The sequence below is a fragment of the Balaenoptera ricei genome, chromosome 11, assembly GCF_028023285.1.
Source record: "Balaenoptera ricei isolate mBalRic1 chromosome 11, mBalRic1.hap2, whole genome shotgun sequence".
Taxonomy (NCBI): domain Eukaryota; kingdom Metazoa; phylum Chordata; class Mammalia; order Artiodactyla; family Balaenopteridae; genus Balaenoptera; species Balaenoptera ricei.
The window spans coordinates 35,909,400-35,927,223 of record NC_082649.1 but is presented as its reverse complement, the minus strand read 5'-3'; the positions used below and the strand labels follow the sequence as shown (position 1 = coordinate 35,927,223).

At 45.1% G+C, this 17,824-nt stretch overlaps 1 protein-coding gene across 1 annotated transcript in view; it reads right to left on the bottom strand.

The window, feature by feature from the left end:
- KIF6 (kinesin family member 6) overlaps positions 1–17,824 on the bottom strand; it is a 397,162-nt gene that overhangs the window by 85,957 nt on the left and 293,381 nt on the right. The window lies entirely within an intron of this gene.

The window sequence follows — 17,824 nt, the reverse complement described above, 5'->3', positions numbered from 1 at the left end:
CTAACCTGAGAGTTAAGTTCTCAATCACAAGATCCGCAAGCAGACTGCGGTGGAGGTTCCTGGTTCACGTCTAACTTCAACCTCCTGAGTCCCTTTAGCCACTACAGGCCAAGCCTGGCTGCTGGGCCCTGCTCAGGGGCCAAACTCTGAAACCAGAGTCAGAATGGCCAGGGCCCTGGGAGTGAGGAGATGGCATTCCTGCCCCGAAGCCCTCTTCCTCGCAACCTCCCAGGGTGAGGCTCCAGGCAGGTGTGGGTCTGGGACTCCCATGGTGACAGCTGCATTCACAGCTGGATTTTGGATAAATCTATGGAGTCATTTTTTTATGCCTCTGCCCTTGGTTCCCTTTCCTGTATTTTCATCCACTTAACTCTATCTCTGAAGCCCTGGCTGAGTGCTACCACCTCCATGGAGCTTTCTGTGAGGCCCAGACTAAACAAATCCTCCCTCCACTGTGTTTCTGGGATAGGCACAGCTCAGTAGACACTGCCACTTCATGCGACAACCCTTTCTCACGAAATGCATGTCTCTTAGGAGGTAGAGATCATACTTTTTGTCAGTCCCCAGTGTCTTGCTCAATGTCTGGCATTTAGAAGGTGCTCAACATATGTCTGTTAAATGAATCGGGTCAGGAATGAACCAGGAGTGATGAGGAACCTTGCTCTCGTTGCCATAGGAACACAGTCCAGGGCCAGAGGGACTCGCTCTGAGACCTAGGGTTCCAGAGGTGCGTTCATGTGGGCCACATACCACATCTTTTGCCTGGAAAAACCTGCAGAGTCCCATCACCCAGCCCCGGTGTAAGGAAGTGGACCAGCCCATCTGATACCAATTTAATGATTACTGTTGATAAAAATAGCACCATGAAGAATGTCTGAATGGTGAGGCACACAAAGACACCCCACCCTTTTCCAATCAGAAGCAAATGGGCACATCTCAGTTCTGTCTCCACATCTGCCCCACACACTCCCGAGTCGGGTGGGCCTGGGAAGGGGTTTGGGCGATGTTCAGAAAAATGAGCCCTGATACGCGAGAGACATTAGCCAGAGAGTGCTTTGGCCCAGCAGAGCCCACAAGGAGCCAAAGGGCTCATTCCACACCTTGTCCCCACCCTAGTCCACGCCCAGCTCTGACAACGTTTGCCTTTTATTGCATCATTTTTATGATTTATCATTTTTATGATTTGTTTTAACCACAGAGGGTAGAGGAATGAGTCTCTCTGGACTAGGGCTGGGGGAGAGGGAAAGCTCCACCAAGACTACACTGGAATCCGCCTGCCTGTGGGACCCCCAGATTGCTTCCCATACAGGAGGTGATGAGAGGGCTTCCACCAACCAGAGGCAGCAAGGGTGGAGGTGGGGTGGAGGGTTGCCCAGAAAGCCGCAGCGAAGAAGAAGCGTTCATGGCCTTTACTCTCCCAGGCTCTGCTTTCTTTTAGAGCTGACAGCCCAAGGTGACAGCTGGGTGGAGAGGCCAGGGAGAGGTTTCCCAGCACCCATGATGCCGATACGGCAGTAGGTCCCGGAAGAACTTACAATCAGCTGAAAACCCCACGGGGCCTCCCCTAAGGTGTGGAGTGGTCCGGGCGGTGGGAGCAGAAGGGACAGGGGGCGCACAGAGGAGATAAGCCCAGGAGGGTAGTTCGGGAGCATTTTGCAGAGAATTTTGAAGGTCGTGCTAAGAAATCTGGGGCCAGCGCCATGACATATTATACACAAATCACCAACTTTCAAAGACTTAAAATTTAGTAAAGTACACATTATGGGATAGTTACACTGCAAGTATTTGATATTTTTGGTGATTTAAAAGGCACTTGGGGTCCTGCAGTGCCATGGGCTTATCGTCAGGAACACGGGACTGGCTTTCCTCCTGCTACAGTGGAGGAAGATTCTGGCATTGGTGTTCTTTGATGGTGATGACCTCAGGTGAATGGGCATGAGTGTGACGGCTGTAATCCCAGCAGCTCGCATCCTACGTGTCTGCTCAGGGAGGTCAAGGTGAGGTGGTGAGGATGCCCATAGACTGAAGGCCAAGAGGCAAAGCCAGGCCTGGAAGCCTACTGGGGCTTCACGGCTGCCACGTGGAGGGTGAGGCTGGGTCCACAGGGAGGGGCACGTGGAAGGGACCCCACAGGCAGCTGCGGTGCGTGACCCTGGCTCCACCTCCGTCCCACTCTTGCCCATCCCCATTCTGCTGGCTCAGAGCCCATATCCAGCCCCTTTTGGACTGTGCTGATAGACCAGTTCTCACTCCAGTTTGGGGCCAGCCACCAAGCTAATCAGCAGCTTTTTATTTACTGAAGAGATACCTCCACCTCCCTTTCCCTCTCAGGGTTTGCAAAACAGCTCTTTCTCGTCTGGCGAGCTCTTGCCCCTAAGCACACATCGTACACTAAAAAGAACAGGAGCCGTGGAGCGCGCAGTGACTGAGGGCTCACTTCGCTATGAGATTATCATCGATTTATTTATTCTCTCGATAAGTATTTATTCATCTTATTTATTCACGTGCTAGGCATGTGACAGAGACATAAACTTGAACGAGAAGATTACAGCATGATCCTTGCCCTTAAAGAGGTCAAAATCTAGTAAGGGAGAAAGAAAAGTGAACAAATAATTACAAAGAAGCTGCTGCTCGCTGTAAGGGAGGCGTGTTGTCCAGCGCTGGGCAGCGGGGAGGGAGGGAGGGCCAGCTCTGTCAGAGAGAGTGTGAAGGGTCCTGAAGGTGAAGCGGCACTTGCGAGGTGGAGAAGTGGCAGAGATCCCAGGTGGAGGGGCGGGAGGAGTGTGGATTAACAGGGCAACTGGATTAATATGCGCGGTTCTGCCACCTGATAGGAATGACATTTGGGTGACTCAGAAATGAATTTTTTGCATACCTGACACTAAGCATGGTGCCAAGTGCTGTCTTACATATTATTCCAGTTAAACTTGTCCGTGATCCCTGGTCATAATTTCATTTTACAGAGGAGGAAACTGGGGCTCACTGAAAGAAATGGTTATAAAGGGGTAAAAAACTGCCCAGCTTTCAGAGGAAGGTAGACTTGCTCTTAGACCAGTTTTTCCAGGGAAAAGTATGCCTGATAGAGGAAGCAGGTGGTGGGCCTCCAAATGACCTGTTAGCAATAGATTTACCCACGAGATTGTACTCTTACTAGTGCCTATCTTGTCTAAAACTTTGAAGTCTTTTTTACAGTATCACAGAAAAAACAGAACCATGAGTTTTGTTCACTGTTTGCATAGTTCACTTCATATGTTAATATGTTCTGTTAGTGTTTCTAGAATTTGTAAGCTCCATGAGGGCAGGGATTTTTGTCAGTTTGGTTTGCTGCAGTCTTGCTAGCACCTGGATAGTACCTTGGACAAAGGGGGAACTCAATCAAATATCTTTTGAATGAATGAATGAATGAATGAATGTTTTAGATACTTAGCGTTGTTCCTTTTAGGACAGTGCACTGTGACGCAATGGCGGAGGGGAGGCACGCACCCACTGCTCTCCCTCTCTCCACCATCACTCTATGGGGTGGGTCCATCCCCTGTATGGTGTGATTTTAGAAACCCAACACCATCTTCTCCCCACTACAGGTTACCATTAGAGGTGAATTTCAACTCCAAGAAGCTTTTATAAAAAGGCAAATACTCTTGAAGGCGTCTATTTTAGGGCTAGCAAAGAAAAACTCCATGATTTCTTGACAATTAGCTAAGAGGTCCTGCAAAGATGAGACATAAGATGGTGTCTCAGGCTGGTGCCAGAATCAGGGGGATCTGAGCTTGCAAGGGAAGATGGATATACTGTGCCTTCTTCCCAACTTTGTTTAGTCTGTCAAACTCAGAGGCTCATCGGCTTTGGCCCTCAGAAGTTGTGATTTGCCATGCCCATTTCTAGTTCTCAGTTGTTTCCTTTTAGTGAATTTCAGTCATAGGTCCCAGTGTTAAAGCCCAGAAAACATGGATGACTCACAGAAGCGTGTTGGCTTGCTGAATCACAGGACTGTTTAAAACCTAAAGGAGAGTAAATAAAATATCACAGGGTAGTATAAAATTTCAAACAAAACAGAGCAAAAAACAAAACCCCAAAAAACCCTAAAGGAGAGGAGTTTCTCAATCTCAGCACCAAAATAGGACATTACAATTCTGGGTTGTGAGTTGGATGGAAAATATTTCCAAGTCCTGAAGGTACAGCCTCTTCTGGATTTTGATACCTATTAAAGAGCACTTAGATAGAAACAGCAGTCAATGAGGTACCCTCAAAATTAGCCTTGGAGTTGGGTTTCTGGAAATGATAGGCACCCAAAGTTCTTAGATACTGGTCCCTTATACATTTCTTAATGCTCTTTTTTTTTTTTTTTTTTTTGCCATCCTGAAATTTGGTTCCTTATTTTTCTAAAGAATACAAATCAGTACTTTTGGAAGTCCTCCCTGCCCCCAACACAGGGCCCCATGGAAACCAAATGGAAAGAAAAAACAACGGAAATGGAGAGTTTATGCTGCTGCCGTTGGGCCTGCTGTCTGATTTCCTTTAGTCTGGGGCTCCTGGGCCAGAGCTCATTTTCCTGGCTGCCCCCAAGCAACCTACTACTGCTTAAGCTATTGCTTAAAAATTGACAGGAATAAAATGATGGAGAGTGGTGTTATTCAAGCTGAAAAATGATTTGCTAATCAGAGCCAAAAATATATTTTCCTTGGGAAAGACATTTATTCATGTGGTGCCTCACTTCCTTCTGACTGAAGAAGGAAAGAGAGAAAAGAAGACCAACAGGGAATGAGGAAAAGTGAGAGATGGGGTGGATTCCAAGGGGATAGGGGGTGTGAACCCACTGTTTGGGACTAAAAACATGAGAAGACTCAGAGCTGGGAAGGGACATTCAGGGCTCAGGCAGGGAGAAGGCTGGATGAAGGGGATGATTACACTCTCTGTGGCTTGGTAGCAGAAGCTTTCAAAACCAAAGATAAGGGAATGGCTTTGATATAGTGATATGATGAATACCTACAATATGTAGACCACGGAAGTGCATACAGGAATGAGAAGCAACAGGAAGGGATAGAGGGTGTTTTTTTGGTATCTGATATAAGTTCTATATGCACTGAAATTTCTCAGTAAGTGTTGACTTGGGTGAAATATACAAAAATATCCTCACACAAATAGCCAGAAGAGAATTCCATCCTCTAGTGTGTGGAGAAGTTAGAATGAATGGACCAATGGGAGGGAAAGGAATGAAGACTTTAGATGAGAGGAAGGGATAACTTATCAAGGTGGCATGAAACATAAAGGTCAGGAGGGATAGGAGGACCAAGGGAAGGGTCAGTGGTCCAGCAGTCTTGGGAATGGTGCTTGGAACGAGGAGGTCCGTGGGGCCATAGAGAGGAAGGGATGGCTTCAGGCTGAAACTCGGGTGAAGGACAAGTCAGCAGCTTCTAGCATGGAGAGCAAAGGGTCCTTTGATGCTGGACTGAATGAACTCATGAGATGGGGAGGTGCTAAAGGATGGACCATCTCCCAGAAAGATTAGGAAGGACATCTGAGATACTGTCTTCACTGTCCTCCCCACCCCCCACTGTGGGGTAGATGCTGTCATCTAGGAAGGAGGAGGTTTCTGGAAGTTACATGAAAGACAGAGATGGCATATATGTAGCTCCCATGTTCCCACTTTCCTTCCTCACACCCATGGAAGACATTGCTAACCAATCACAGCATCGTTTGCTGGGGAAACTAATTACAGCACTAGAGCTGTCAGCATAGCTCTTCAGGCAGTCTCTTCCAGTCAATCATCCCTGGCACAGAAGCTCTTCCTATAATACATGGCTCCCACATTACCACCCAATTAAATGACAACTGCTGTTACTTTCATCATTCCTGTGCTTTAAGGGAAAAATAGCTGCCTTCTTCCATCACCTTAGGGGCTGACATGAAGGTAATTTTCCCCAGGGAGCGGCATCAATGCCCCGAATCACTGAGAGTGGCCGTCTGGGAGGAGATGCTGAGGCGTGCTCTATTCATGTCCCTCCACTGCCAGGGTGGTGGAGGTCACCACGGGAAGAAGTGCCATGTGCCATGGCTCTGTTTACTTTAAGGGCCAGGAGCAGCTCGTCTACAATTTGCGGGGTTGCCGGGTGGGTACAGCAGGGTATGGAATCAGAGGATGAAGGGAAGACAAAACCACTTAGCCACGGCCAAAGTGACTGCAGATGTGAAGACCAAAGAGTAGATCTTTTGGGGGTGACCAAGGACACTTGCCCAACCTGCTTCTCCCTTTTGATTGACAACTTCTGGAATGGGTTGGTGCCCCAAAGGCTTTGGGGTCAAAAGCCTATGTTCAAACCAGGTGATCCCACCTGGGCTGAAGTCCTCAGATTAGGACTTGCCTTGGAGTTTCCTAAATTGCCGCATGAAAGATGCCAAAGGAGAACCTTTAATTAGTAGATTCTTAGGGCTGGCTTGGAGCAGGCTGAAGCATGGCAGGCTTGGCAGGGGCTCTAGGGAGTGGAGTGAAGGGAAGTTCCAAAGTGGAAAGCCACTGAAACCTTAGGAGACCCACCCAATGGTGGCACCACATCGAAATAAATCAGATGGGTTCCTGACTCCTGGTGCCAGAAATCACACATCCCACTGGCAACCTACCAGGCCCAGCAGCACAGACCATGTGGGCTGGACGGAATGAAGGGGCAGTGCACGAGGCAGGCTGCGTTTCCTTTTTGTCTTGGTACTGGGGTTGATTCACCCTCCTGATGCAGCTGTGTCCTGGATGTGGGCCTGAGCAGGTGAAGAAAGGCCCCATGTGCCAGCCCAGTGGACGGGCTTGGAGCCCCTGAAAGAAGGGCAGCTGCTCGAACATAGTTGCCCATTTCCAGCAGTAACATAAAACCTTCAGACAATGGTCCCAAGATCATCTGCTGAAAACTGTCATTTTCCTAACACAGCATCTCTGGGGTTTTTATTTTGTGAGTGTTCTCATTCAGGACAAAGTACCCATGTGGGTTGCTTAGAGAGACCTGTGGATAGACACAGGCATGGAGCTTGGAGAGCAGCCTGGGTCATGTTGGCATTTCTGTGTTTTGGAGTTCACTCAGGAATCTGGAGGCCAGCAATGTTTCCACGAAATAAGACAGCCTCCTGTGGCCCCTGCTGCCAGGCTAACCTGGACCTATGGGGTCTTTTTCATCGATTTCAACCCACGGATGTGGCAGCCCAAAAGGGCCTTGGGGTCTCATTCCATGCTCAATATTTGGACCAACCTTGGGAATCTGGGTGGAAGGACATGTGTGTTCTAGCCCTTTGTGGGTTAAAGGGCAGTTGACTGAGAGGCCCACTGAACAGAAAGGTAGCATTCCTCTTCAGCTTAGAAAGAGGCTCCAAATTCTGCGGAATCTGAAAAATACTGGATTCCCTGAGTTTGACATGTCTTGACCACTTCCAAAGGCCATGGTAAATAGGGTTCTGTTGTCTGGTCCCCGCCCCGATGAGTTTGGTTCTTGCATCAGCCTGTGCTTTGGGGACAGTGGCTAAAGCAGAGTTCACATGTCCTATTGTCTGAAATGAGGCAAGTTTTCTATGTATGCCTAAATGAGGAATGAATTCCACTCGTCTCAAATTTATTTTGATACATTTAAAAAAGAGAATTAAAGAATTACATTCTAGCCGAGTAGCAAAATTCTCCTTCCCTGAAATGCATGTGGATTTAGATAAAATTCTGTTTCCCTGGCTTGGAAATAAGTATAAGTCAAAATGGAGTTTGATATGCTAGTGTTCATTCTTTGGGGAAAAAAAAGGAAGGGGAAAATTATTTTTTGTGTGTGTCTTCTATGTGACAGGCACTGTTCCATAGTTCATAAATATTAACTCAGTTAATCTTTACAGTAACTCTACTGGTGGTGGTGGGGAGCTAATGCTTACTGAGAAGTCTGTGCTACAGGGATTATACATGTTGTCTCATTTAATTCTCACAGTGACTCTGTCAACTAGGCAGTATTGGGCCCACTTTACAGGTAAGGTAACTGAGGTTGAAGGAGGTTAAAAGTGACCCCAACACAAGAGTTAGTAAAATGGCAAAGCCATAACTTGATCCCAGGTTTGTCGGACTCCAAAACCTTCTCTTTGCATATAGTGTTGCTAGATGGAAATGATTTGCCAAGTAGAAATGATCTCATAAGTGCCAGCAAACCACTGAGGTCAGACTGATGGAGTCAGGACTCAGAGGTGGTAAAGAGAAAAAAGGCAGTTTTTGGAGGGTTGTGAGCTGGCATGTGGACTGAAAACCGTGAATGCATATGGCAGCTCAGAAGAGTTGGGGAGATCTTTGTGAAGGGGAAACAGGGAAGGCACCAGGTGGCTGGGAGGAGCTACTTCACCTGGGGACCTGTGGGGTGGGGTAAGGATCAGAGGTAAAGGGGGAGTTGGCTGACTTGTGGTGAAGCCTTGACTCTCTATGAGGACTTCGTTAGTTAGCCAACTATGGCTGGACCAGTTAAATAGTTATCTTTCCCTCATCTATACGGAGCTTGTGCTCAGAAGAGTCTCCACGATAAAAAGAATTTATGCACTTAAGACGGTTTTGTTGGACTGAGCGGGGGTGGATACTACAGGGAAGAGAAGAGAAGGGGCAGGGTCCAGGTTCTCAGAGTGTGGACTCTGCAGAGAATAATCTCCCACCCCAAAAGAGCAACAGTCGTGAAAAAGAGGTGAAAAGGATCTAGGAGGCCATCATTTTCCCTTTGACCTCTCTGTATCCTAACTGCTTCTTTTCTGGAAAACATCTCATTGTTTAAATGAAACATCTGTTTGTTCCCTCAGGCAGTGAGTCAGTTGGTGAAGCAGACCATCTGTTAACAAGTACCGAGCATCTACCCTATTGACAGCCCTCTCCCATGGCTCATTACAGATAAATAGAAGAGCCACTGCCCTTGGCCTTAGGATAGAAAGCAGTGGGAACATGGGAAGGTCAAAGCTTACGTTACAAAGCAGGAGAGCACCCCGAGACAGAGCACTGATGGTAACACGGTACAGATGGTGCAGGTGGTTGCGCAGGCGCAGAGGGGTCGGTCAGACTGCAGAGGGGCTCTTGGAGGAGCGTTCCTTCTGGGGCAGGTTTTAGAGGAACCGAGGAGCAGGAGCTGGAGGAAAGGAGCTCGGCCTGGTGCAGAGCCTGACTGGGAGGACCTAGGGGTTTCCTTGGGCTGTGGGGGAATTGGGGCTCGAGGGACCACTGGGTGCAGACACCACACTCCGCACTACTGCCCTGCTTGCCCAGGAATCCCCAGGCAGAGGCCGCTGGAGTTTTCCACACCTCCTCAGGCAACTCTCCTTCCCTCACATGACTAAGGAAGAATACTGGCTTTAGCGTGTAACCTGTGTTCCTCCAGTGCAGTGGCTGCAAAAAGGAAACAGGATTTGGAGTGAGAAGCCGTGGGATTGAGTGCTGGCCTCACTCTAGCTGTATGACCTGGGTGGGGTCTGCCATTTAAATTGCTCCAAGTCTCAGCCTCCTCATCTACAAAGTGAAGCTAACAGAACTCCTGTCTCTTAATGTAACTGTGAAGGGGTAATGAGAGGAGGTGCCACGTAGTGCATAGCTCCCTTTTAAAACTACTGAATACCTTTTTTTCTTTTTTTTCTAACAACATCTTTACTGGAGTATAATTGCTTTACAATGGTGTGTTAGTTTCTGCTGTATAACAAAGTGAATCAGCTATACATATACATATATCCCCATATCCCCTCCCTCTTGCGTCTCCCTCCCACCCTCCCTATCCTACCCCTCTAGGTGGTCACAAAGCACGGAGCTGATCTCCCTGTGCTATGCAGCTGCTTCCCACTAGCGATCTATTTTTCATTTGGTAGTGTATATATGTCCATGCCACTCTCTCACTTCGTCCCAGCTTACCCTTCCCCCTCCCCATGTCCTCAAGTCCATTCTCTACATCTGTGTCTTTATTCCTGTCCTGCCCCTAGGTTCTTCAGAACCAATTTTTTTTTTTTTAGATTCCATATATATGTTAGCATACGGTATTTATTTTTCTCTTTCTGACTTACTTCACTCTGTATGACAGACTCTATGTCCATCCACCTCACTACAAATAACTCAATTTCGTTTCTTTTTATGGCCAAGAAATATTCCATTGTATATATGTACCACATCTTCTTTATCCATTCATCTGTTGATGGACACTTAGGTTGCTTCTATGTCCCGGCTATTGTAAATAGAGCTGCAATGAACATTGTGGTACATGACTCTTTTTGAATTATGGTATTCTCTGGGTATATTCCCAGTAGTGGGATTGCTGGGTCGTATGGTAGTTCTATTTTTAGTTTTTTAAGGACCCTCCATACTGTTCTCCATAGTGGCTGTATCAATTTACATTCCCACCAACAGTGCAAGAGGGTTCCCTTTTCTCCACACCCTCTCTAGCATTTATTGTTTGTACATTTTTTGATGATGGCCATTCTGACTGGTGTGAGGTGATACCTCATTGTAGTTTTGATTTGCATTTCTCTAATGATTAGTGATGTTGAGCATCCTTTCATGGGTTTGTTGGCAATCTGTATATCTTCTGTGGAGAAATGTCTATTTAGGTCTTCTGCCCATTTTTGGATTAGGTTGTTTGTTTTTTTTTGATATTGGGCTGCATGAGCTGCTTGTATATTTTGGAGATTAATCCTTTGTCAGTTGCTTCATTTGCAAATATTTTCTCCCATTCTGAGGGTTGTCTTTTCGTCTTGTTTATAGTTTCCTTTGCTGTGCAAAAGCTTTTAAGTTTCATTAGGTCCCATTTGTTTTTATTTCCATTTCTCTAGGAGGTGGGTCAAAAAGGATCTTGCTGTGATTTCTGTCATACAGTGTTCTGCCTATGTTTTCCTCTAAGAGTTTTATTGTGTCTGGCCTTACATTTAGGTCTTTAATCCATTTTGAGTTTATTTTTGTGTATGGTGTTAGGGAGTGTTCTAATGTTATTCTTTTACCTGTAGCTGTCCAGTTTTCCCAGCACCATTTATTGAAGAGGCTGTCTTTTCTCCATTGTATACTCTTGCCTCCTTTATCAAAGATAAGATGGGTTTATCTCTGGGCTTTCTATCCTGTTCCATTGATCTATATTTCTGTTTTTGTGCCAGTACCATACTGTCTTGATTACTGTAGCTTTGTAGTATAGTCTGAAGTCAGGGAGCCTGATTCCTCCAGCTCTGTTTTTCTTTCTCAGGATTGCTTTGGCTATTCGGGGCCTTTTGTGTTCCCATACACATTGTGAAATTTTTTGTTCTAGTTCTGTGAAAAATGCCATTGGTAGTTTGATAGAGATTGTCAGCAATCCTTTACAAATATGCTTTACATCTCTTTGTTTCTCCTGGTGTCTTTTTAACCTAAGGCACCACCTTTGCTCACCTGGACTGTCTCTTAACTGCTTTGCTAAGCTTCCATCTTACTCTCCTATGACATTTTCCCCACATAACAGCCTGAATGATTTTCTAAGAACACAATCATGTCACTCCTCTGTTTTAAATTTTCTAGTGGCTTCCTGTGGCCTCTGAACACGCCCCAAACTCCTCAGCCTGGCAGGCCTCACATCATCTGGTCTCTGCCTACATGTCTCCCTCCCCATGCCCCACTCACACCTCCTTTGCTCATGCCTTCTTGGCTCACTGGTCTTCTTTCAGATCCTCATATATGTCAATACTATTCTTATCTCTGGGCCTTTACACTTGCTGTTTGTTCCTTTTGTCTGGAATGTTCTTTCCTGAACATTCTGTATGACTATCAACTCCCTATTCAGTTCTTAGCTCATATGTCAGCTCCTTTGGGTCCCCAATCCAGCCCAATTGTTTCCTACCCTGTTATTCGGTTTTATATCCTTTTAACATTTGTCACCATCTGAAACTACAGATATGTATGTATTGTGTGGACTGAAAACTCCATATAGGCATATCTATCTTGTTCACTGCTCCTTCTCTGGTTCTGGGAAGAAAGGAAAAAAGGAAGGAAGGAAGAAGAAAAGAAGGGAAGAAGGAGGGAAGGAAGGTAGGAAGGAAGTGAGGGAGAGAGGAGGGAGGGAGGGAGGAAGAGAGGGGTCACAGTCTTATTGGAAATAGGTCCCCCTAACAGGCACGAGATTTGCACCCTTATCCTGCCTTCCACTTCAAGGCCAAACTGACTCCTATGAAGACTCCCAGGTTTGAGCTCCCTCCTCTTTGTATCCACAATCAGAATATTTAAAATGACACTTCTTTCCCAGGGACCTGCCTGGGTGAACTTCCACAGGCCCTTGCTAACCCATCCCCTGAGTAACCACATCACCTCACTCTCCTGCTATCTCTCTCTCACTGAGTTTTCACTTTTTGTGGTTGTTTGTTTTGTTTTTGTTTTTATTTTCTGAATATTAAACCTAGAACTAATTGTTTCTAAAGGGAGCCAAACTGTACTTCACATGTAAGTGGTGAGGGGCCTGTGAGAACAGCTCTCATTCCCTTCCCTGGCAAGACCTTCCAGTTCTAAGATAGAGAAATGAGAATCTATGGGGCTATCTAGCATCATTTCAGAATGTGATAGGGTCATCCAAGTTAATATCTGTGTCTGGCATTCGTACATCCTCAACAGGGAGAAGTAATTTGCCATTGTGAACCATTTGTATTAAGCCATTCAGGAAAGTTTCTGAAGAATTTTTCTTTCATAGGTGCATTATCCTATAAGGATTCAGAAAGGAATATAGTTGATGCAGAAGGCAAGTCCTGAAGATTTAAACCCCCACGTCTTTGCCTAATGAAGTAAGAATATGTAAAAGGTATTATTTTACTACTCCTAATTATCACGATATAGCTTGCCCATTGCCAAAAATTTGGGAAATAAAGAATGGTATAAAGAAGCAGGAAAAAAAAAAATCACTCACAATCCCTCCACCTCTGTTTTTTCTATGCTTTGCTTTACTACATAGTTAAGATGATAATATATATACAATTATGTAACCTGTTTATTTACTTCACTTAAAATTATCTCATAGCCCTTTTTTCTAAGTCATTAAATTCTTCATGAATATTACCTTTTACAGTTATATCATTTCATCATTATAGTCCATTCCCCAATATTGGACTTATACATTATTTTATATATATGCTCTGTAAATAATGCTGCAGTGAAGATCTTGGTGTATAAATTTTACTCCACATTTAATTACTTATTTTCTTAGTTTATTAACACAACTAGTATTTACTGAGTGCCCATTATATCCCAGTTACTGTACTTAGAGCAGATGAACAAAGGCCTACTTCCTTGGAGAGCGTACATACTCCTGAGGGTGTACAGACAAGAGGAGCAAATAAATCCATATACTGATTAGCTCTATGAAGAGAGGTGATGCAAAGTAAGGGGACAGAGGGAGATGAATGACAGGGGAGGCGATTTCCCTCAGGAGGGTTAGAGGAATGTCTCTCTGAGGAAGTGGTATTTGCACAAAGACATTTTGGATTATTTCTGTAGGCTAGATTCCTAGAGGGAGTTTCTGAATTAAAGTTCTTGCTTTCTAGGAAGCCGGTTTACTCCCTGACAGTTCTCAGCAGTGCCTGGAAGAAATCACAGTTGTAGAAATGCACCCTACTAGGGCATGATCTTGATGAGCAAGTTACTTAATTCCTCTATTCCTTAGTTTTCCTGTGTGAAATGGAAATAATCACACCTGTTTATGTACACTGTGTGTGTGTGTATGTATGTGTGTGTCACGGGGGTGGCAGGGCTGCAGGTGGCTGCAGGGAAGGGATGTTAAGGTTCTTGCATCCCAGGAGAACGAGGGCAGGGAGCAAACACGTGTCTGTGAAAGGGGAGAGATCAGGTTGTTGAATGTATGCGGGGCATTCCAGTTGATGAAAGCGTAGCCGAAAGAGGGTTCTGGAAGGTGTGGCATGAATGCTCACTGTGTCTAGCACGTATCAGGTAGTCAGTAATGTATTTTGAAGGAAAGGAACCCAACCTCTCAAGAAGAGCTGACTGACAGAAGGAAAGGTCTTAAACGACTGGTCACGTAGCAGTGCCCTCTGGCTCATGATTTGTCAAGAAGACACTACAAAGACAGCCTCTTTTCATTCATGAGTCTGCAAATAGGTGGTATCCTCAGTTTTCTCAATCATAAAATGGAGCTAGTAATGTCTACTTCATAGGCTTGTTTGGGGGATTAAGTGGGTTTGAAATATGGAAAGAATACAACGCTGTGACTCATTCACAGTAGTTATAAATGCTTGTTTCTCTCCTTCAACTTTGTATAATTAGGTGGGAAAGGATCTGGGTTAGTGAGAGGTGGGACAGTGGTGTAAAGCACCCAGAGGGCTCTAAGTAAACCCCAGCCCCGAGAACTGGATAGTTTATTTGCTTATGCACCAGCGTTTGGGTTGTATCCTTTTGAGTTCTCAGATCTGCAGTAATAAAATCATTTTGTTGCATAAGACAATTAATATGTGCTAATGTTGACAAAACACTCCCAGGAAGGAGTTTCAAGGCCTTGGTTGATGGCTGATGGTAAACAAAGTTATCAAAGGCATGCATCGTAGCCTCAGACATAAATGCTTTCCTCATCTATAATGATTAACCTAATTTGGAAAACAGCTCAGATCACGTATTTCCTTTGGGTCTTTCCAGCAGTTTTCCCTTGGGCTCCAGTCCCTCCACCTCCACAGGTCCTGCTGTAAACTCTCTGCTGTGTCTCGACCTCCTCCATCACACCCTTCTCATCCAGGCGAGGCTCTTTGTAAGGTGTGCCCGCCTGGGGACCTGGCAGACCCTGCTTGGGTCGTGCATATTTGTACGGGGTGGGACACACACGTGACATGCCCGCTACTATCATCCTCCCCTTTCCCAAACTCCAGGGATGTCCAGGGGGTTCCTCACTCTTGAGGCATCCAGGGGAGGCCACAGATCGGCTCCACCTGCTGCTGGCCTCGTGGCTCCTACTTGCTTTTCTCTTCCCCTGTCTTTGCTGCAATCTCTTCACGTGGTAGCAGCATGTAAGCAGCTTTTCTCAGTACTTGCAGTAATAGCCTTTGTCTGACTTCTTCCCTCACTTTTTAGTTTTCTTTTTTTAATCCTGCCTTTTCTTTAAGCCAGAAGCAGAACTGGATTGTGGAAAACAATGCCAAGGGCTTGGGGCCCTGATTTCTGCCATCTGCTATGGCAGGAAGAGGCGGGGGAAGGAAAGGGTGCTAAAAGTTAAGTAGCAGGATGAAGAAGAATCTCAATTTGATTTGCTTAAAAGCTTCTCGCATTGGCATTCATCTGTGGTGGAAAATGTTCACTGGCAGATGCTCTGGGACCTGGTTAACTGTTTGTAGTTCATGTGGCTGGGTAGACAGACTCTCCCTGCTGCTGGGGCCCAAGAAGCTGCCTTCCACTTCACTGGGTCCGCTAATGAGCTTTGGGTTGCCTTGGTCAGTAATTTGCTCTGTGGAGACAAAGAATGCTAAGAGTGAGCAGGCTGGAAGCCCCTCTGGCTGGGCTTCCTCATGTTACAAACAGCAAGTCTTTGAACTTGTAATTATGAGTCATGGGGCTCCCAGTCTGGTGCAAAAGTGACTCATTTTAAGCAAATTATCAGTGTTTTCCCTATTACCAAATGCTGTGATCAGCCATTCTGTATATATAAAAAAAGGAACCGTTTTATTAAAAGAGCAGGATGTGTGGAAGGAGAACGAGCTGCACTATGCTTTCCAGACGTATGGACCCAAGTCAAGCTCAGGCCCAGTGTGAGCCAAGCAGCAAAATAAATAGTAAAAATGGCACAGAAACCAAACGAACAGGAAAACTCATTTCAGAACAGATGCAAAACCAACTCTTTAAGTCAGGCAGCATACGATTCCTATAATGCTATGATTCCTGGACATTCTCCCCTGCCCTCCTTCCAACTCACTTGGACCTACTGGAATCGAGGTCAAGGAAGAAATACCTATCTTTGGGTCAATTTAACCACAATGTTGTTAAAGAGTCATTGATGATAGATGCCTCTGAGTTGCCCAAAGCTAGTTACTTAGACAGATGGACTTACAGACACAGCAATCATAGTAAATAAATGTGATCTAGTGATGAGTCTGTGGTGGAAGGAGAATTCCAGGGCCTTCTGTTCTAGAGCCCTCTCTTGAGGACACCTGCTATGTTAACGGTCTTTGGCTCAGGAAACATTTGAAATGATCATTGCCCCTTAGTCAGTTGCAAGAGTAGTAACTGATCTGAAAAGACAATTTTTCTTCTCTGATGCCTTGTGTATGATGAACACTTCCCAGGACCACAATAAGAGGAAATGGGCCCAGAGTGAATTGGTGTGTGCGTTTTTTTGAAAAAATGGTTTGAAATTTCTAATTAACACCTTTACATAGGTTTCTCCTATGTAGAAACCTAGGTATTCACCTACACCACTGTAGGAAGATTCCATAAGCTACATGGGGAACTTAGCTCTGAGCTAAATTGTCTGACTTACAAATATTACAACCTTTCCAAATTATTTTCAATTTAAAACTGCTTCTCTTGGGACTTCCCTGGTGGTCCAGTGGTAAAGAATCTGCCTTACAATGCAGGGGACACGGGTTCGATCTCTGGTCGGGGAACTAAGATCTCACATGCTGCAGGGCAACTAAGCCCGCATGCCACAACTACTGAGCTCGCCCGCCTCAACTAGAGAGCCTGCGCGCTGCAAACTACAGAGACCACGTGCTCTGGAGCCCGTGTGCCACAACTAGAGTGAGAAAATTCGCACGCCACAACTAGAGAGAAGCCCGCATGCTGCAATGAAGAGCCCACGTGCCATGACGAAAGATCCCGTGTGCCACAACTAAGATCCCACGTGCCGCAACTAAGACCTGACACAGCCAAAAATAAATAAAATAAATAAATAAATAACAAATAAATCTTTTAAAAAAATCCTAAAATAAACTGCCTCTCTTGTTTTTTTAAAACTTTATTTCTCACCCCTTGCATAGAAACCATATACCAATAAAGACTATTTTTGTATGTTCTCAAACCTCCAAAAGAAAATCCATTAATCAGTCACTCAATGTTTTTGGAATATCACCTTCTATGCATTCTGCTAATCATAGCAATTGATAAATAATCAGCAAGAGCCATAAAAAGTAAAAGTGGAAGATAACAGTCAGCAGTCATCTCCTAACTGGCAATTCCAGTACCTATTTTCAATTCTCATACCTCTTGACCTCTCTGCAGTATTTAAATATCCCTTAATTATTAAAATTTTCTTCTCTGCCATTTTGGCGTAGTTCCCTCCTTATTCTCCTGCCATGTCTCTGACTGTTCATCGTGAGCCTCCTTTACTGGCTGCTACACTGCCTGCTCACTTAAGGAGGAACTCAGTGGGGATGGAAAGGAAGTGTTGAATTCTGCAGACATTTCTGATGGAACACGATGACATATACTATGTGAGTCTATGTTAGAACCCTTGAGTTGCAAATAATGGAAACTTAAGATTGAAGATGGCTTTTAAAAGGGATAGTATTAGTTCAGGTAAGTGAAAAATACAAAGGCAATGCTGGTTTCGGGCACTCTGACACAAAGACTCAAAAAGCAAAAGAAAGAAAAGGTTGATCTGAGGAAGTCACTCAAAACGCAGCACAGACATCTAAAGAGGTGGAAAATATGAAAGAGAGACAGCAATGTGAAAGACAGGGTAATAAGACCTAACCCATGTCTAATAGGAGTTTCCAAAGAAGAAAACAGAATTGGGGAGAGTCAATATTAAAAGAGATAATGGCTTTGCATTTTCCGGAAATAATAAATATGTGGATCCTGGTATTCAGGAATCACAATAAATCCTGGGCAGGAAAAATAAAAACAAAACTCATTCCCTAAACATAATATTGA